Source organism: Aquarana catesbeiana, linkage group LG06 (assembly GCF_042186555.1).
Source record: "Aquarana catesbeiana isolate 2022-GZ linkage group LG06, ASM4218655v1, whole genome shotgun sequence".
NCBI classification, from domain to species: Eukaryota; Metazoa; Chordata; class Amphibia; order Anura; family Ranidae; genus Aquarana; species Aquarana catesbeiana.
In genome coordinates, this window is record NC_133329.1 from 21,966,621 (window position 1) to 21,988,267 (window position 21,647).

General features: G+C 45.4%; 1 protein-coding gene across 2 annotated transcripts in view; it reads right to left on the reverse strand.

Annotated features, from left to right (window-relative positions):
* The window catches only part of LOC141148220 (uncharacterized), a 118,037-nt gene extending 107,467 nt beyond the window's left edge, over positions 1–10,570 (reverse strand). For both annotated transcript variants that reach the window (XM_073635463.1, XM_073635462.1), the window contains exon 1: positions 10,432–10,570. The gene's annotated coding sequence lies outside the window, so the exon portion shown is untranslated. The remainder of the gene's footprint in view (positions 1–10,431) is intronic.
* Positions 10,571–21,647: the final 11,077 nt, after the last annotated feature.

The following is a 21,647-nucleotide window of genomic DNA, read 5'->3' on the forward strand; positions in this document are numbered from 1 at the left end:
GCGACACCCACCGGTCAGCACAGAAACACACACAACGTCAGCCAAGCTGGAATACAGGCGAACCTTTAACCTTCCTAACACACAATTTACTAAATTTACCTAACCTGCGGTAGATTGTGAATCTACCAGCGCTACATTTTTTTCCTCATTAATGTACACACAGCACCCCATATTGACAGAAAAACACAGAATTGTTGACATTTTTGCAGATTTATTAAAAAAGAAAAACTGAAATATCACATGGTCCTAAGTATTCAGACCCTTTGCTGTGACACTCATATATTTAACTCAGGTACTGTCCATTTCTTCTGATCATCCTTGAGATGGTTCTACACCTTAATTTTAGTCCAGCTGTGTTTGATTATACTGATTGGACTTGATTAGGAAAGCCGCACACCTGTGTATATAAGACCTTACAGCTCACAGTGCATGTCAGAGCAAATGAGAATCATGAGGTCAAAGGAACTGCCTGAAGAGCTCAGAGACAGAATTGTGGCAAGGCACAGATCTGGCTAACGTTACAAAAAAATTTCTGCTGCACTTAAGGTTCCTAAGAGCACAGTGGCCTCCATAATCCTTAAATGGAAGACGTTTGGGATGACCAGAACCCTTCCGATAGCTGGCCGTCCGGCCAAACTGAGCTATCGGGGGAGAAGAGCCTTGATGAGAGAGGTAAAGAAGAACCCAAAGATCACTGTGGCTGAGCTCCAGAGATGCAGTCGGGAGATGGGAGAAAGTTGTAGAAAGTCAACCATCACTGCAACCCTCCACCAGTCGGGTCTTTATGGCAGAGTGGCCCGACGGAAGCCTCTCCTCAGCTGAAGGTTTACCTTTCAACAAGACAATGACCCTAAAATAATAACTAATAATAAGCTAAAATAAGCTAAAATAACGAAGAAGTGGCTTCACAACAACTCCGTGACTGTTCTTGAATGTCCCAGCCAGAGCCCTGACTTAAACCCAATTGAGCATCTCTGGAGAGACCTAAAAATGGCTGTTCACCAACGTTTACCATCCAACCTGACAGAACTGGAGAGGATCTGCAAGGAGGAATGGCAGAGGATCCCCAAATCCAGGTGTGAAAAACTTGTTGCATCTTTCCCAAAAAGACTCATGGCTGTATTACATCAAAAGGAGCTTCTACTAAATACTGAGCAAAGGGTCTGAATACTTAGGACCATGTGATATTTCAGTTTTTCTTTTTTAATAAATCTGCAAAAATGTCAACAATTCTGTGTTTTTCTGTCAATATGGGGTGCTGTATTTACATTAACCCCTTCCCGACCGGCGCACGCCGATGCACGTTGGCAGAATGGCACGGCTGGGCAAATGGACTTACAGGTACGTCCATTTGAATTCCCCACCGTGCCATTGCGTGCGCGTGGGAGCTCCGTGAGTCCGGTCATGGGTCCCACAAACTCTATCGCCGCGGGGATACCCGCGATCTCCCCCTTCTGCCTAGTGACAAGTGTCACTGATCACAGCTCCCTGGCAGTGATCAGCGTAGTGACACACAAAGCCCATCCACAATACAGTTAGAATCACTCCCCTAGGACATACTTAACCCCTCCCCGCCCCCTAGTGGTTAACCCCTTCACTGCCAGTGTCATTTACACAGTAATCAATGCATTTTTAATCGCACTGATCGCTGTATAAATGACAATGGTCCCAAAAATGTGTCAAAAGTGTCCGCCATGTCCGCCATAATGTTGCAGTCACAATAAAAATCGCTGATTGCCGCCATTACTAGTAAAAAAAAAAACTATTAATAAAAATGCCATAAAACTATCCCCTATTTTGTAAACGCTATAACTTTTGCGCAAACCAATCAATAAACGCTTATTGTGATTTTTTTTTACCAAAAATATGTAGAAGAATACATATCGGCCTAAACTGAGTGAAAAAAAATATGTTTTTTTATATGTTTTTGGGGATATTTATTATAGCAAAATGTAAAAAATAATGCGTTTTTTTCAAAATGGTCGCTCTTATTTTGTTTATAGCGCAAAAAATAAAAATCGCAGAGGTGATCAAATACCACCAAAAGAAAGCTCTATTTGTGGGAAAAAAAGGACGTCAATTTTGTTTGAGAGCCACGTCGCACGACCGCGCAATTGTCAGTTAAAGGGATGCAGTGCCGAATCGCAAAAAGTGGTCTGGTCAAGAAGGGGGTAAAATCTTCCGGAGCTGAAGCGGTTAATGAGGAAAAAAATTAACTTAAATGAATTTAGCAAATGGCTGCAATATAACAAAGAGTGAAAAATTTAAGGGGGTCTGAATACTTTCCGTCCCCACTGTATATATATATATATATATATATATATATATATATATATATATATACTGTATCCAGTTTAGCTAGATCTCACTGCAGACCGTTCCTGGTGTACTGTTTTTAATATACGTCAGGCAGGCAGTCGATTCAGACTGTATCCTGGGTAGCTAGGTCTTACTGCAGGCCATTCCTGGTGTACGTATTCAAATACACTTTCAGGCAGGCAGGCCGGGCAGGTTATTCAGTGATCTGCGGTGCTTAAAATATATATACTGTCTCCTACGTATATATTCACTGCATTCTAGTCTAGCCAAGCCTATATCTGATTGCAGGCCATGGCTGGTGTACATTCTCAAATACACTTTCAGGCAGGCAAGAGATTCAGTGATCTGGAGTGCATTAAATATATATACAGTCTCCAACATATATATATGCACTGTATTCTAATCTAGCTAAGCCTATTTTTGACTGCAGGTAGTTCCTGGTGTACGTTTTCAAATACACTTTTAGGCAGGCAGGCAGGTGATTCAGTGATCTGCAGTGCATAAAATATATATACAGTTTCCTAAATATATATCCACTGAATTCTAGTCTAGCCAAGCCTATACCTGACTACAGGCCATTGCTGGTGTACATTTTCAAATACACTTTCAGGCAGGCAGGCAGGCAGGCCAGGCAGGTGATTAAGTGATCTGCAGTGCATAAATTATATATACTGTCTCCTACATATATATCCAATGCATCCTAGTCTAGCCAAGCCTATATCTGACTGCAGATAGTTCCTGGTGTATGTTTTCAATTACACTTTCAGGCAGGCAGGCAGGTGATTCAGTGATCTGCAGTGCATAAAATATATATACAGTCTCCTACAGATATATATATATATATATATATATATATATATATATATATATATATCCACTGCATTCTAGTCTAGCCAAGCCTATATCTGACTGCAGGTAGTTCCTGGTGTATGTTTTCAAATACACTTTCAGGAAGGCAGGTGATTCAGTGATCTGCAGTGCATAAAATATATATATATACAGTCTCCTACATATATATCCACTGCATTCTAGTCTAGCCAAGCCTATACCTGACTACAGGCCATTCCTGGTGTGCGTTTTCAACGACACTTTCAGGCAGGCAGGCCAGGCAGGCCAGGCAGGTGATTAAGTGATCTGCAGTGCATAAATTATATATACTGTCTCCTACATATATATCCAATGCATCCTAGTCTAGCCAAGCCTATACCTGACTACAGGCCATTCCTGGTGTGCGTTTTCAACAACACATTCAGTCAGGCAGGCAAGGCAGGTGACTAAGTGATCTGCAGTGCATAAAATATATATACTGTCTCCTACACATATATCCAATGCATCCTAGTCTAGCCAAGCCTATACCTGACTACAGGCCATTCCTGGTGTACGTTTTCAATGACACTTTCAGGCAGGCAGGCAGGTGATTAAGTGATCTGCAGTGCATAAAATATATATACTGTCTCCTACATATATATCCAATGCATCCTAGTCTAGCCAAGCCTATACCTGACTACAGGCCATTCCTGGTGTGCGTTTTCAACGACACTTTCAGGCAGGCAGGCCAGGCAGGTGATTAAGTGATCTGCAGTGCATAAAATATATATACTGTCTCCTACATATATATCCAATGCATCCTAGTCTAGCCAAGCCTATACCTGACTACAGGCCATTCCTGGTGTACGTTTTCAATGACACTTTCAGGCAGGCAGGCCAGGCAGGTGATTAAGTGATCTGCAGTGCATAAAATATATATACTGTCTCCTAAATATATATCCACTGCATTCTGGTCTAGCCAAGCCAATACCTGACTGCAGGCCATTCCTGGTGTAATTTTTCTAGTAAACTTCAGGCAGTATTTTACTAATCCAATTTTACAGCATGTCTGGAAGGCCACCAAGGAAAGGCAGATGCTCACAGGCCACTAAAAGAGGGCAAGCAGGCTCTGTGTCTACAGCCAATAGTGCTGGTCATGGACCCGGTGCATCCTCAGCACGTGGCCGTGGGGCACGCTTGTCCTTTTTTTCGGCACCTGGCCGCGTTGAGCCACAACATGCAGAGTTAGTAGAGTGGATGACAAAGCCATCCTCATCCTCCTCATCCTCTCTCACCCAGGCTAAGACAAGTTTGGCTGCCAACACAGCTGCCAAAGCGGCCTATTCCATCGGCTCAATGGCATCAGTCACTCCTTCCCTAGCCCCACCATCATGTCCTGAGGAGTCCCCCGAACTGTTCGAACTCAGTGTTGGGTACATACTGCAGGAGGATGCACAGCATTTTGAAGGCTCTGATGATGGTACCCAGGTTGAGGATGAAGGCAGTAACATGAGCCGAGAGAGAGGGGGTGCCCAAGAAGGACAAGAAACTGGCAGTCATGTTCCCCCAGCTGCAGCATACTGCCAGGTTTGCTCCAGTGGCGAGGAGGGAGGGGATGATAAGGTCACTGACTACGTGGGTGCCTGATAGAAGAGAGGAGGAGGAGAAGGCACATCTCCAACGAGGTAGGATGCCCACAAGGGGCCAGCTTAAGGACAGCCAACCGACTGCATCACACTGCAGAGCTACGCATGTGCAGGGCGCTGCTGACGTTTTTTCAAAAGTTCTTTGTTGTGGGCCTTTTTTGAGATGTGCGCAGCAGATCGCACCATTGCTGTTTGCAAAATATGTCTGTAGTGTATCAAGCATGGCCAAAACAGCAGCTGCTTGGGCACCACCTGCTTGACCAGACATTTGTCAAGCTCCCATGCAGTCCATTGGCAACAGTACTTAAAAGACCCACACTAAAGAACAAGGCGTACCTCTCCTTGCTCCTCATCAGCTGGGATCTCCAACCCCACTATACCTTCAGTCCTCTCAGAGACCTGCACTGAGAGGAATGAAGGTGTAAAATTAGGTGTCCCAAGCACTTGCGGGCAATCTGCTAGCGGTACACCTAAATCTCATTGTAGCAGGCAAATTTCCCTACCCCAGTTGCTAAACAGGCGAAAGAAATTCGGTCCCAGCCATCCACATGCTCAGCGGCTGAATGCTAGTTTGGGTAAATTGCTAGCACTCCAACTGCTGCCTTTTCAGCTGGTAGACTCTGCCCCCTTTTGAGAATTTGTGGAATGTGCTGTACCTCAGTGGCAGGTTCCCAAACGCCATTTTTTTCTGGGAAGGCCATTCCGGCTCTCCACCGGCATGTGGAAGGCAATGTCTTGGCCTCGTTGGACAGGGCGGTCAGCGGTAAGGTGCATATTACCGCTGACTCATGGTCCAGCAGGCATGGACAGGGACGTTTCCTTTCTTTCACCGCGCACTGGGTAATCCTGCTGGCAGCTGGGAAGGATGCAGGACAGGGTGCAGTAATGTTGGACCTCTCTCCTCCACCCCCTGCTCTTCTTCTTCCTCTATGGCCTCTTCCTGTGCAGATTTATCCTCGGAACCAGCGGTGCTCCATAGGCGTTCTAGGGGCTATGCAAGCACTCAGGCAAAAAGATGACATGCTGTGCTTGAGTTGGTCTGCTTAGGGGACAGGAGCCACACTGGGGCAAAGATTCTGGCAGCTCTGCAGCGGCAGGCTCAGAGATGGTTGAGCAATGCCAGCTTCAGCCAGGAATGGTGGTTTGCGACACTGACACCAACCTCCTCTCCGCCCTCCGACAAGGACACTTGAACCATGTTCCTTAACTAGGTGTTGAAGCGGTTCTTGTGCAGGTAGCCAGGCTTACAGAATCTCCTGGGGCAGGCCAGGAAAGTCTGTGGGCATTTTCGCTAGGCATATAATGCCAGTGCTCGGCTCGCTGACCTTCAAAAGGAATGCAACCTGCCCAAGAACTGCCTCATCTGTGACATGCCCACCAGGTGGAACTCAACGTTGGTAATGCTGCAGCGGCTGCACACACAGCAGAAGGCCATCAATAAGTACCTGTGCGAGTATGGCACCAGGACAGGGTCAGGGGAGCTTGGCTTTTTTTCCCCACGCCAGTGGCTAATGATCAAGGATGCATGCACTGTCCTGTCACCATTTGAGGAGGCCACGAGGATGGTAAGCAGTGACAGTGCATGCATCAGTGATACTGTCCCTCTTGTCTCCCTGTTGGAGTACACGCTGCATGGAGTAATGGACAGGGCACTTGAGGCAGAACACAGGAAGGAAGAGGAGGACTTCTTTACCTCTCAAGGCTCCCTTTATCCAGACAGTATTCCTGCAGGCCTGCCTATCACACAGGAAGAGGAGGAGAAGGAGGATTGTGTCAGCATGGAGGTGGAGCCTGGCACTCAGCATCAGCAGCAGTCTTCAAGGGATCGTTTTCAGTCCCCAAAAACCCATGGACTTGTATGTGGCTGGGAGGAGGTGGCTGTGGATCATGTCATCCTTAGTGACCCAGAGGACTCCAGACTGAATGCCTCAGCAAACCTACGCTGCATGGCCTCCCTTATCCTTATCAGATTTGTGGTATCAAGGAGAGGGATCAGTGCTGGCTGGCAAACCCTTCTTGATCCATGTTACAAGGGTAAGGTTGCGGAACTTATCCAGCCTTCGCAGAGGGAGCAGAGGATGAAACATCTTCTGGGAGGCCTTGCAGAAAGGTTTGTGCAATGTGTTTCCACAGTCTGGAAGGTTACAATTTCCTGGTCCTCATGGACAACGTGTTGCTGAGGCTTCTGTCAGTCACAGAAGGAGCGGTGGAGAAAATGAATCAGTCTTGGATCACCAGCTAACAAGCACCTGATGCTGATGTAACCGAATAATTTTTTTATAAATGTGAGATCCCTTGAAGACTGCCTATGCTGATGCTGTGTGAGGATCCTGTTATGCTGAGTGACTATCCTCTTCCTCCTCAATGTTCATGTTGATAGCTTCTAAGAACATTTTTGGTTCCCTGGCACCAGCACCAGTGCCTAAAGCCCAATTTTACGGACCCTGTTTAACAGAGGCGTGTAATTACAATTTTTGCTGTAATATTTTGCAGCAGGGCTTGTTTCTGCGCTCAACTAGAGTATCTGTGAGGGGTTGCAGTGTTGTGGCACCAGCAACAGTGCCTAAAGCCCAATTTTTCTGCCCCTGTTTAACAGGGGCCTGTAATTACAATTTTTGATCTAATATTCCACAGCAGGGCCCATTCCTGCGCCCACCAAGAGTAACTGTGAGGGCTTACAGTGTTGTAGCAACACCACCACACCAATTTCAAAGGCCCAATTTTTCTGACCCTGTTCAACAGGGACATGTAATTTCAATTCTTGATATAATATTTCACAGCAGGGCCTGTTCTAGCGCTCCAACAAGAGTAACTGTGAAGGGCTTACAGTGTTGTGCTACCACCAACACCTAAGGCCCAAATTTCTGCAGAGTATATAGGGCAGGCTGTATAGTATATACAGGCGGTCCCCTGCTTTCAAACATCTGACTTACAAGCGACTCCTACTTACAAATGGAGGGAGACAACAGGAAGTGAGAGGAAATCTACCCCTAGGAAGGGAAATTCTCTCCTGTAAGAGTAAATATGGGAAAAAGGGGTCTCCACTGATGCTTTATCACCAATCCTTGTTTCCCTAAAAACCCCAAATTTTCAAAATCCAATTGTCATTGGGACAGAAAGTGAGGTGAAATATTCTGAACAGGGGTACAGACAGCAAAACTAATGTTACAGGGGTGATGATAACCCTTCCCTATGTTATCCAAAAAGCTTAAAAATAGATTTTTTGGCTGAAGCCACACTTAAAAAATGTACCTGTTCCAAATTATAAACAGATTCAACTTAAGAACAAACCTACAGTCCCTATCTTGTTTGTAACCCGGGGACCGCCTGTATACTGCTGTTCAGAGTATATAGGGCCTGGGGGCCCCACGCCTTTTCTTTTTTCAATTTGCCCTTTGGCCTTTACCAGGCCAAAGGGCCTGGTAATGGGCTGGGGGGTTACCCATGCTGTTTTTCTCAATAATTTTCATCCATATTGCCGGGACCTGACAATACATTACAGCCGCAAGCAGTTTTAATTGACTTTTATTCCTTTAGAAATGTCATTTTGTGCAGGGACTGTTCTAAACATGGGAAACACACGCCACTTTAAAGGCATACCCTAGACACCCCCCATGTAATATTTAAAGAAATATTTCACTTTTATTTTTTCACTTTAAGCATCATTAAAAGCACTGCTCCCGAAAAAAACAACGTTTTTAAAACTTTTTTTTGCATTGATACATGTCCCCTGGGGCAGGACCCGAGTCCCCAAACCCTTTTTAGGACAAAAACTTTCATATTAGCCTTTAAAATTCGCACTTTTGATTTCTCGTGTTTGAGTCCCATAGCCTTTAACGGTGTTTAAATGTTCACGCAAACTTTCGGTCCGTTCACATGTTCTGGATGCGAACCGAATCGGGGCGTGTTCGGCTCATCCCTACTCTTCACATGTGCTGAATTGGGTTGCTTGACCCAGGAATGGGTATCCAGCAAACTGCTTACCACACTTTGTTGCTATACTTTCTATGTATGTAATACTGAACATCATTCTTAGGGCTTGTTCACATGAGTGGCCAGATGGGCAGTAAAACTATGGCTCTGACTGCATGCCTTAACAATGAGTGGCCACTCAGGACTGTACACCAATGCTGTGGCCAAAGAAGAAGACAGTGTCACAACCAGCAAAAAAATTAAACAGCACAATGCATTTTGAGGGCATAACCGCCACCATACACAACCCATGCAAGTCTATAGGGCCACCCCACAACCTTGTGCAATGCACACAATTGCAGTGCAGTGGGGCAGCATTTACTCCCTCCCAGCCCCCCTTATGCTTACTTGAGTTCCGATCTCGATCCATCCATGTGCCCGAGAGCATTGGCTCTCTCTGCAATCTCTCCCTCCCCATTGGCTCCTGCTGCTGTCAATTACAGCCAACAAGGTGGGAGTGGGGGTGGGTCCAAGCCATGCCCTGTCTATAGACACACAGAGCCCAATCTCCATCCATCCATGTGTACAAGAGTAGTGGCTCTCTTTGCTCTCTCCCTCCTCATTGACTCAAAAACAGCAGGGGGAGCCTTTGGCTCATGCTGCTGTCAATCACAACCAATGAGGTGGGAGCGGAGGGTGGGGATGAGCCATAGTCTGTGCGTCTATGGATACACAGATCCTCCTTGAGAGCACGCCCATTCAAGTGCCCCCATTGCAGGCAGCTTGCTACGGTGGTCACTTAGTGGGTGGGAGGATCTAGGAGCACAGATGGGAACCCAAAAATGAGTATCAGGGCTGCTCTTTGCAAAACAATTAAGAGGTGAGTATAACATGTTTGTTATTTTTATGACAAAAAAAAATGTGTATACAATCCTAATGCCCCGTACACACGGTCGGATTTTCCAACGGAAAATGTGTGATAGGACCTTGTTGTCGGAAATTTAGACCGTGTGTAGGCTCCATCACACATTTTCCATCAGATTTTCCAACACACGAAGTTTGAGAGCAGGATATAAAATTTTCCGACAACAAAATCCGTTGTCGGAAATTTCAATCGTGTGTACACAAATCCGACTGACAAAGTGCCACGCATGCTCAGAATAAATAAAGAGATGAAAGCTATTGACCACTGCCCTGTTTATAGTCCCGACGTACGTGTTTTACGTCACCGCGTTCAGAATGATCGGATTTTCCGACAACTTTGTGTGACCGTGTGTATGCAAGACAAGTTTGAGCCAACATCCGTCGGAAAAAATCCATGGATTTTGTTGTCGGAATGTCCGATCAATGTCCGACCGTGTGTACGGGGCATTACAGCCTTTAACATGCCTTTGAAAAGTGATCCACTGCAGATCATTTTTAAGAGGGGAGGCTATGCCTATTGCACATGTTAATGAGCCCTTCAAAGGACCTCTCCTGTGACTTTTTTATCTCTCGTTCTCTCCTTGTTCATCTGGAGCACCACTGACTCACCCCTTTATTTGGATCATCTACATACCAGTTTGTATTTATGTGATATGTCAACAATGTACAATTCAACAACTCATAGGAAACACCAAATGTCTGACACCTCATTACTGATACAATGTTCTTCAGCAGTAACACATTGTGCACCCCCAGCAACTGTCTAGTCATTTGTAGCATTATCCTAGAAAGATGTACCATAAAAAGTAACACAATGTCCTACCAGTCCGTTGGATCAGGATAAACCCACAAGTAGTACACAGAGTAGCATCAGTACATCAGTTTCTACCGTGTCTGCTCCTTCTTGAATTTGTCTTCACGTTTGTTAAACAGGAAATAAGTGAAAATGAAAGTAGAGATACCGATGTGTGTTAGATAAACAAAGAACACAAAGTCATATTGGAGCTTTGCCAGCAGTAGGGTGGGGAGGGAACAGAGTCCATCTGCATCTGATAATAAAAGAATTATAATATTAGAAACGCACATTCTTGCAGGGGTCTCCAAACTACGGTCTTCCAGCTGTTGTAGAACTACACGTCCCATGATGAGGCATTGTAAAACTCTGACTAGGCATGATGGGAATTGCAGTTCCTGAACAACTGGAGGGCCAAAGTTTGGAGACCCCTGATAGAGCATAGGACTTTGAAGAAGCTAATAGTTGAAGATACATTTACAAGAATATTTTTTAACTACTTTCCCGGTATTCTACGTCAGTACTTTTCATAGAATACCAGGGTTATGGCAGCAGATAGCTGCCATAAAGTAGTCAAAGACTTCTTGCGAGCTACCATATATATATAAGAGTTAATATTCTGGACAGCTGCTAGCACTGATCACGTCCCATATGCTCGTGCTAACCAAGTAAACTATCAAATAAAGTGCCATGCTATCTAGATAATACCATGTGACCACCACATAGGCTAGTGCTACTGTTACCTTCAATAAATAAAAACTCATCAAAAATATATACTGCAATCATTTACAAGTATACCTCATGACAGCATGTGCAAAATAGTATATATATCTATACAGTGGGGACGGAAAGTATTCAGACCCCCTTAAATTTTTCACTCTTTGTTAAATTGCAGCCATTTGCTAAAGTCATTCAAGTTCATTTTTTTTTCTTCATTAATGTACACACAGCACCCCATATTGACAGAAAAACACAGAATTGTTGACATTTTTGCAGATTTATTAAAAAAGAAAAACTGAAATATCACATGGTCCTAAGTATTCAGACCCTTTGCTCAGTATTTAGTAGAAGCTCCTTTTGATCTAATACAGCCATGAGTCTTTTTGGGAAAGATACAACAAGTTTTTCACACCTGGATTTTGGGATCCTCTTCCATTCCTGCTTGCAGATCCTCTCCAGTTCTGTCAGGTTGGATGGTAAACGTTGGTGGACGGCCATTTTTAGGTCTCTCCAGAGAGAGATGGGTTTAAGTCAGGGCTCTGGCTGGGCTATTCAAGAACAGTCACGGAGTTGTTGTGAAGCCACTCCTTCATTATTTTAGCTGTGTGCTTAGGGTCATTGTCTTGTTGGAAGGTAAACCTTCATCCCAGTCTGAGGTTCTGAGCACTCTGGAGAAGGTTTTCATCCAGGATATCCCTGTACTTGGCCACATTCATCTTTCCCTCGATTGCATACAGTCGTCCTGTCCCTGCAGCAGAAAAACACCCCCACAGCATGATGCTGCCACCACCATGCTTCACTGTTGGGACTGTATTTGACAGGTGATGAGCAGTGCCTGGTTTTCTCCACACATACCTCTTAGAATTAAGGCCAAAAAGTTATACCCGCAAAATGCCAATTCTGTCCCTCTACCATTTTGCAACCAAGCTCTCCCTATGTTGAACCATAGTCTTTCTTTACAGTGTTAAAATCCAAGGGCTCCTCCCCCTATCTCTAATACATACCTCTGAAGACCAGAGGACTTTACTTACCAACTTATTTGTTTCATACCGGCACCTTTCGCTTCTCCACACGACGGAAACCTATTCATTCCCGTTGACCCCTACAGGAACACGTGACATCTCATAAGGAAGGTCTCTGCACCCTTCCTTACTTCCGGAACACTTCCTTTCCTTCTCCCCCACCTTCGGTAATACTCCCTTTCTTTTTCTCCTCACCCTTTCTAACCCCCTTCTACCACACCTCCATCTATCTCTCTTCCTCATCCACCCTTTCTATCCTCTTCACTTCGGACACTTCAACATCACGTCCACAACCCTACCCCCCAGATAACCAATATTTCCATAACCCACCCCTAACCACACTTAAGTGAGAAAACAGACAGAAACCCCAGATTCTCTCACTTACCCAAAGCCACACCCCCCACACAATATGTCACATACGAGACCTACCACTAAACATACCACGCTGAAAATATCATCCCTGAATGCAAAAGGGCTCAAAATCCCAGAGAAACGCAGCCAGGTTCTCTCTCAGATGCACAAACTTTTTAGCTTTTAACATCTCAGAACACTGGCAGACTCCTTCCATAAGAAAGGTTACAAAGACAAAACCATCAACAACAGCATAAACACAGCCTTGAAAACCCGAAGAGAAAATCTCCTCCAATACACAGAGAAAAAAACAAATAACCGAGTACCTCTAGTCACACATACAACCCAGCACTTGAAGGGATCAAAAAGATAATCAAAGATTTACAACCCATTATAACAGAGGATGAAACTCTGAAAGGAATATTCCAACAACCCCCATTATTGGCCTTCAGACAACCACCCAACCTCAGACACAAACTAATCAGCAGGAAACTTCACTCTGATTATGAAGTCACAAATAATGGAAGCAAACCCTGCAATAAAAAAAAAACGCTGCAAACTGTGCAACCAGATCAATCTATCCAAAAGTGTCCCACACACAAATGGGACCTTCAATATCATGGGATCTTACAGCCGTACCTCCAGTAATGTTGTGTACCTCATCCAATGCAAAAGGTGCAGCAAAGGATCTTATGTTGGTGAAACAGGACAGAAGCTGCAAGCGAGGATGAATTTGCACAGACATACCATCAAAGAACATAAAGAAGACAGTTTATGCACACCTGTGGGACATCATTTCTCACATCCGGACCACACTATAGAAGACCTCAATGATTTAGTTCTTAAAGGGAATTTCAGAACTATCCAGGAAAGGAAAAAGTTTGAACTAAGAATGATACTTCTTTTTGACACGAAAAATAACGGCCTGAATTTAGATATTGGTTTCCTTACCCATTATACTAAAGTTTTACGACCCCTCTGTGACTAGTATCCCCCCTCCATTCTATAGCTCTCCCTCTGTCTTATCTCACTAACTCTGCTGCTATCTTTATTACCATTGACTTGTATGTGTTTGGTTTTCTCTTTTTTTTTTCTTCTTCTTCTTTAACATGCTGCTTAATAATTTGTGAATCACTACTGCTTGGACCTTGAAGAAGGGGACATACCCCGAAAGCTTGTCCTGATAAATTGTATATTAGTGCAAATAAAAAAAGTATCACGGACAGTACTCAATTTTCTCTGTCACAATTCCACTAATACGGCTACAATCAAATCAAGTAAGATGCACAAACTAAAAGCCAACATCGTCTTCCTACAGGAAACACATTTCCACACAGATAAAATTCCTAAGCTCACAAACCACTTGTTTCCAACTTCTTATCATTCTACTAACTCACATGCAAAAACTAAAGGGGTTTCAATTCTTTCTGAATTCTGAACTGGGAACATACTGAATCGCTTATTGACAAGGAAGGCAGATACAGTCAGGTCCATAAATATTGGGACATCGACACAATTCTAATCTTTTTGGCTCTATACACCACCACAATGGATTTGAAATGAAACAAAGAAGATGTGCTTTAACTGCAGACTTTCAGTTTTAATTTGAGGGTATTTACATCCAAATCAGGTGAAAAGTGTAGGAATTACAACAGTTTGTATATGTGCCTCCCACTTTTTAAGGGACACAATTCTAATCTTTTTGGCTCTGGGTATGACAGTGGGCGGTATGTACAGGAGAGGAGTGTAGAGGGGATGACAGTGGGCGGTATGTACAGGAGAGGAGTGTGGAGGGGATGACAGTGGGCAATATGTACAGGAGAGGAGTATGGAGGGTATGACAGTGGGCGGTATGTACAGGAGAGGAGTATGGAGGGTATGACAGTGGGCGGTATGTACAGGAGAGGAGTATGGAGGGGATGACAGTGGGCGGTATGTACAGGAGAGGAGTATGGAGGGGATGACAGTGGGCAGTATGTACAGGAGAGGAGTATGGAGGGGATGACAGTGGGCGGTATGTACAGGAGAGGAGTGTGGAGGGGATGACAGTGTGCAGTATGTACAGGAGAAGAATGTGAAGGTATGACAGTGGGCGGTATGTACAGGAGAGGAGTGTGGAGGGGATGACAGTGTGCAGTATGTACAGGAGAGGAGTGTAGAGGGGAAGACAGTGGGCGGTATGTACAGGAGAGAAGTGTAGAGGGGATGACAGTGGGCAGTATGTACAGGAGAGGAGTATGGAGGGGATGACAGTGGGCAGTATGTACAGGAGAGGAGTATGGAGGGGATGACAGTGGGCGGTATGTACAGGAGAGGAGTGTAGAGGGGATGACAGTGGGCAGTATGTACAGGAGAGGAGTATGGAGGGGATGACAGTGGGTGGTATGTACAGGAGAGGAGTGTAGAGGGGATGACAGTGGGCAGTATGTACAGGAGAGGAGTGTTGAGGGTATGACAGTGGGCAGTATGTACAGGAGAGGAGTATGGAGAGTATGACAGTGGGCAGTATGTACAGGAGAGGAGTATGGAGGGGATGACAGTGGGCAGTATGTACAGGAGAGGAGTGTTGAGGGTATGACAGTGGGCAGTATGTACAGGAGAGAAGTATGGAGGGTATGACAGCAGGCAGTATGTACAGTTCAGCTCTGACCTCTGCATGCAACCCCTCCCTCCACTACCCCCATCTTCTCCCCCCTCCTTAAAAACTCCACCATCTTCCTTGTGTCTTACTTGTGTTACTGTATTAAGCTGAAGCACCCAGCCGGCTCTAGTACCTCCCTACATACTGCAGTTGGTGCTGCATCTCTCACTCACAAGGAGATCATCCAGTGGGGCTTTCGGCATCTGCACTGCGCCCCAGACACCTGCATCTCTCTTGTCCCCATCCTGCACTCAGTGGGAGCCACTCAGGAGATCAGATCTGTGGGAGCCGTTGGGAGACAAGCTGTCACTTGTAAACACAGAAGCAAGACTTCTGTATTTACAAGTGATTGTAATGAGCAGGGAGCAGAGGCCCTGAGCCAGAGATGGTGGAACTGAGTTATACCAAGTTCCAGCCCTGTATATATATATTGTATTTATAGAAGCGTAATGAATTTTAAACTTCTGCACAGAACTGTGCAGAACACACCTGCTCCCCATTCACACCTGAGACCTTCTGAGACCTTGTAACACTAACGAGTCACATGACACCGAGGAGGGAAAATGGCTAATTGGGCCCAATTCAGACATTTTCACTCAGGGGTGTACTCACTTTTGCCAGCAGTTTAGACATTAATGGCTGTGTGTTGAGTTATTTTGAGGGGACAGCAAATTTACACTGTTATACAAGCTGTACACTCACTATTTTACATTGTAGCAAAGTGTCATTTCTTCAGTGTTGTCACATGAAAAGATAGAAGAAAATATTTACAAAAATGTGAGGGGTGAACTCACTTTTGTGAGATACTACAGTATATATATATATATACTGTAGTATCTCACAAAAGTGAGTTCACCCCTCACATTTTTGTAAATATTTTCTTCTATCTTTTCATGTGACAACACTGAAGAAATGACACTTTGCTACAATGTAAAGTAGTGAGTGTACAGCTTGTATAACAGTGTAAATTTGCTGTCCCCTCAAAATAACTCAACACACAGCCATTAATGTCTAAACTGCTGGCAAAAGTGAGTACACCCCTGAGTGAAAATGTCTGAATTGGGCCCAATTAGCCATTTTCCCTCCTCGGTGTCATGTGACTCGTTAGTGTTACAAGGTCTCAGGTGTGAATGGGGAGCAGGTGTGTTAAATTTGGTGTTATCGCTCTCACGCTCTCATACTGGTCACTGGAAGTTCAACATGGCACATCATGGCAAAGAACTCTCTAAGGATCTGAAAAAAAGAATTATTGCTTTACATAAAGATGGCCTAGGCTATAGGAAGTTTGCCAAGACCCTGAAACTGAGCTGCAGCACGGTGGCCAAGACCATACAGCGGTTTAACAGGACAGGTTCCACTCAGAACAGGCCTCGCCATGGTCCATCAAAGAAGTTGAGTGCAGAGGCCCTGAGCCAGAGATGGTGGAACTGAGTTATACCAAGTTCCAGCCCTGTATATATATATTGTATTTATAGAAGCGTAATGAATTTTAAACTTCTGCACAGAACTGTGCAGAACACACCTGCTCCCCATTCACACCTGAGACCTTCTGAGACCTTGTAACACTAACGAGTCACATGACACCGAGGAGGGAAAATGGCTAATTGGGCCCAATTCAGACATTTTCACTCAGGGGTGTACTCACTTTTGCCAGCAGTTTAGACATTAATGGCTGTGTGTTGAGTTATTTTGAGGGGACAGCAAATTTACACTGTTATACAAGCTGTACACTCACTATTTTACATTGTAGCAAAGTGTCATTTCTTCAGTGTTGTCACATGAAAAGATAGAAGAAAATATTTACAAAAATGTGAGGGGTGAACTCACTTTTGTGAGATACTACAGTATATATATATATATACTGTAGTATCTCACAAAAGTGAGTTCACCCCTCACATTTTTGTAAATATTTTCTTCTATCTTTTCATGTGACAACACTGAAGAAATGACACTTTGCTACAATGTAAAGTAGTGAGTGTACAGCTTGTATAACAGTGTAAATTTGCTGTCCCCTCAAAATAACTCAACACACAGCCATTAATGTCTAAACTGCTGGCAAAAGTGAGTACACCCCTGAGTGAAAATGTCTGAATTGGGCCCAATTAGCCATTTTCCCTCCTCGGTGTCATGTGACTCGTTAGTGTTACAAGGTCTCAGGTGTGAATGGGGAGCAGGTGTGTTAAATTTGGTGTTATCGCTCTCACGCTCTCATACTGGTCACTGGAAGTTCAACATGGCACATCATGGCAAAGAACTCTCTAAGGATCTGAAAAAAAGAATTATTGCTTTACATAAAGATGGCCTAGGCTATAGGAAGTTTGCCAAGACCCTGAAACTGAGCTGCAGCACGGTGGCCAAGACCATACAGCGGTTTAACAGGACAGGTTCCACTCAGAACAGGCCTCGCCATGGTCCATCAAAGAAGTTGAGTGCACGTGCTCAGCGTCATATCCAGAGGTTGTCTTTGGGAAATAGATGTATGAGTGCTGCCAGCATTGCTGCAGATGTTGAAGGGGTGGGGGGTCAGCCTGTCAGTGCTCAGACCATACGCCGCACACTGCATCAAATTGGTCTGCATGGCTGTCATCCCTATCATCCCAGAAGGAAGACTCTTCTAAAGATAATGCACAAGAAAGCCCACAAACAGTTTGCTGAAGACAAGCAGACTAAGGGCATGGATTACTGGAACCATGTCCTGTGGTCTGATGAGACCAAGATAAACTTATTTGGTTCTGATGGTGACAAGCGTGTGTGGCGGCAACCAGGTGAGGAGTACAAAGACAAGTGTGTCTTGTCTACAGTCAAGCACAGTGGTGGGAGTGTCATGGTCTGGGGCTACATGAGTGCTGCCGGCACTGGGGAGCTACAGATCATTGAGGGAACCATGAATGCCAACATGTATTGTGGCACACTGAAGCAGAGCATAATCCTCTTCAGAGATTGGGCCGCAGGGCAGTATTCCAACATGATAACTACCCCAAACACACCTCCAAGGCGACAACTGCCTTGCTAAAAAAGCTGAGGATAAAGGTGATGGATTAGCAAAGCATGTCTCCAGACCTAAACCCTATAGATCTGTGGGGCATCCTCAAATGGAAGGTGGAGGAGCACAAGGTCTCTAACATCCACCAGCTCCGTGATGTCGTATTGGAGGAGTGGAAGAGGACTCCAGTGACAACCTGTGAAGCTCTGGTGATCTCCACACCCAAGAGGGTTAAGGCAGTGCTGGAAAATAATGTTGGCCACACAAAATATTGACACTTTGGGCCCAATTTGGACATTTTCACTTAGGGGTGTACTCACTTTTGTTGCCAGTGGTTCCTTTATCTAGATGGCAACTCACCTCCTCATAGAAGGGTAATAGATTGGTTTGGCAAGAACGATTCTTCATGAATTCATGCTGATTACTGCTAATGATACCGTTCGTATTACTAAAATCCTGTATATAGTCCCTTATCATCCCCTCCAAGAGTTTACATACTATTGATGTTAGGCTAACTGGTCTGTAATTCCCAGGGATGTATTTTGGGCCCTTTTTAAATATAGGTGCTACATTGGCTTTTCTCCAATCAGCTGGTACCATTCCAGTCAGTAGACTGTCTGTAAAAATTAGGAACAACGGTTTGGCAATCACTTGACTGAGTTCCCTAAGTACCCTCGGATGCAAACCATCTGGTCCCGGTGATTTATTAATGTTAAGTTTCTCAAGTCTAATTTTAATTCCATCCTCTATTAACCATGGAGGTGCTTCCTGTGTTGTGTCATAAGGATAAACACTGCAGTTTTGGTTACTGAAGCCCCCCGATTCACACGTGAAGACTGAGGAGAAATAAATAAATTATAAATAAATTTATAAATTCAATACCTTCGCCATCTCCCCATCCTTTGTAACCAGATGTCCTTCCTCAATGTTCATGTTGATAGCTTCTAAGAACATTTTTGGTTCTGGGCACCAGCACCAGTGCCTAAAGCCCAATTTTTCTGCCCCTGTTTAACAGGGGCATGTAATTACAATTTTTGCTGTAATATTTTGCAGCAGGGCTCGTTTCTGCATTCAACTAGAGTATCTGTGAGGGTTTTTTGTCTGTGCGTCTATGGATACACAGATCCTCCTTGAGAGCACACCCATTCAAGTGCCCCCATTGCAGGCAGCTTGCTACGGTGGTCACTTAGTGGGTGGGAGGAGCTAGGAGCACAAATGGGAACCCAAAAATGAGTATCAGGGCTGCTCTGTGCAAAACAATTAACAGGTGAGTATAACATGTTTCTTATTTTTATGACAAAAAAAATGTGTATACAATCAATTTAATAAGGTGCGAAGAAGGCTAAACCTCCTTACAGCCTTTAAAATGCCTTTGAAAAGTGATCCACTGCAGATCACATTTTAGAGGGGAGGCTATGCCTATTGCACATGTGAATGAGGACTTCAAAGGACCTCTCTTGTGACTTTTTTATCTTTCTTTCTCTCCTTGTTCACCTGGAGCACCACTGACTCAACCCCTTTATTTGGATCATCTACATACCAGTTTGTATTTATGTGATATGTCAACAATGTACAATTCAACAACTCATAGGAAACACCAAATGTCTGACACCTCATTACTGATACAATGTTCTTCAGCAGTAACACATTGTGCAACCCCAGCAACCAGAGCTGTGTTTTGGCCTAGGCCGACAAGGCCTAGGCCTAGGGCAGCACTTTGCGGGGGGCGGCAAAAAGGGCCACCCCCCACATGAGAGAAAGCCCCCCCACCCGTCTTGCTGATTGCCGGCTCCCGCTGCCGCCTCCCACACACATGCAGCCCACGGCGGCCGGCTTTCTGTAGCGGCGCCACTGTGTATGGGCGTGCTTGGCAGAGGATGGGGGCGTGTATCTCATGCCCCCCTGCTCTCTGACAAGCACGCCCATACACCTCGGCCGCCGTGGGCTGCATGTGTGCGGGAGGCGGCAGCGGGAGCCAGGAATCAGCAAGACGGATGGGGGGGGCTTTCTCTCATGCGGGGGGGGCGGCGTGTGTCACTCGCGCCCCCATAGGTGACAGGTGGAGCTTTAAGCTCCGCCTACCCTCCCCTGCACTGCTTTCCTGCAGTGAATCTGCAGGAAACCCCCAGGACAGCAGGTTCAATGATTTAATAAAGTATATCAGTGTTATGGGCACTGGCAGCATTTGATGGGCACTGGCAGAATTTGATGGGCACAGTGGCAGCATTTGATGGCACAGTGGCTGCATTTGATGACACAGTGGCTACGTTTGAGGGCACAATCGCTGCTTTTGATGGCACAGTGGCTGCATTTCATGGCACAGTGGCTGCATTTGATGGGCATGGTGGCTGCATTTGATGGGCACAGTGGCTGCGTTTGATGGGCACAGTGGCTGCGTTTGAGGGCACAGTGGCTACGTTTGATGGCACAATGGCTACGTTTGATGGCACAGTGGCTGCGTTTGATGGGGCACAGTGGCTGCATTTGATGGGGCACAGTGGCTGCAATTGATGGGCACAGTGGCTGTGTTTGATAGCACAGTGGCAGCGTTTGATGGGCACAGTGGCTGCATTTGAGGGCACAGTGGCTACGTTTGATGGCACAATGGCTACGTTTGATGGCACAGTGGCTGCGTTTGATGAGGCACAGTGGCTGCGTTTGATGGGGCACAGTGGCTGCATTTGATGGGCACAGTGGCTGCAATTGATGGGCACAGTGGCTGCGTTTGATAGCACAGTGGCTGCAATTGATGGGCACAGTGGCTGCAATTGATGGGCACAGTGGCTGCCTTTGAGGGCACAGTGGCTGCGTTTGATGGGCACAGTGGCTGCGTTTGATGGGCACAGTGGCTGCGTTTGATGGGCACAGTGGCTGCGTTTGATGGGCACAGTAGCAGCATTTGCTGGGCACAGTGGCAGCATTTGACGGGCACATTGACTGCGTTTGATGGGGCACAGTGAGGCTGCAATTGATGGGCACAGTGAGACCCCCCCCCCGTGATAGCATTAAAACTCCGCAGCTAAAAATACTGTAGCTGCTGACTTTTAATATTAGGACACTTACCTGTCCAGGGATCCAGCGATGTCGACACCTCAGCCGATTTTCGGATTGGCTCTCGGGTTTTGCCACTATCATTCATGGTAAGGGAAACCGACCGGTTCCCTACTGCACATGTGCGAAGCGCATTACACTTTCTGAATGGCCCAGTGGAGGAAGGAGGAGGGGGGGCAAACTTCAGAGGGGACAGCGCAGTCTTCCGGAAGTGGGGAAGGATACCTGTCAGAAACAGGTACCTGTTCCCCCCTGAAAGGTGCCAAATGAGCCTAAAGAGGAAGGGGTGTTGTTTATAGATGATAGGATGGGTCTTAAACAGGGGTCGTATTTAAATTAGGGGAGTGCATGCGTTTAGTCAGGCCTAGGGCAGCACAAAACCTAAATACACCACTGCCAGCAACTGTCTAGTCATTTGTAGCATTATCCTAGAAAGATGTACCATAAAAAGTAACACAATGGGCTACCAATTCCATTG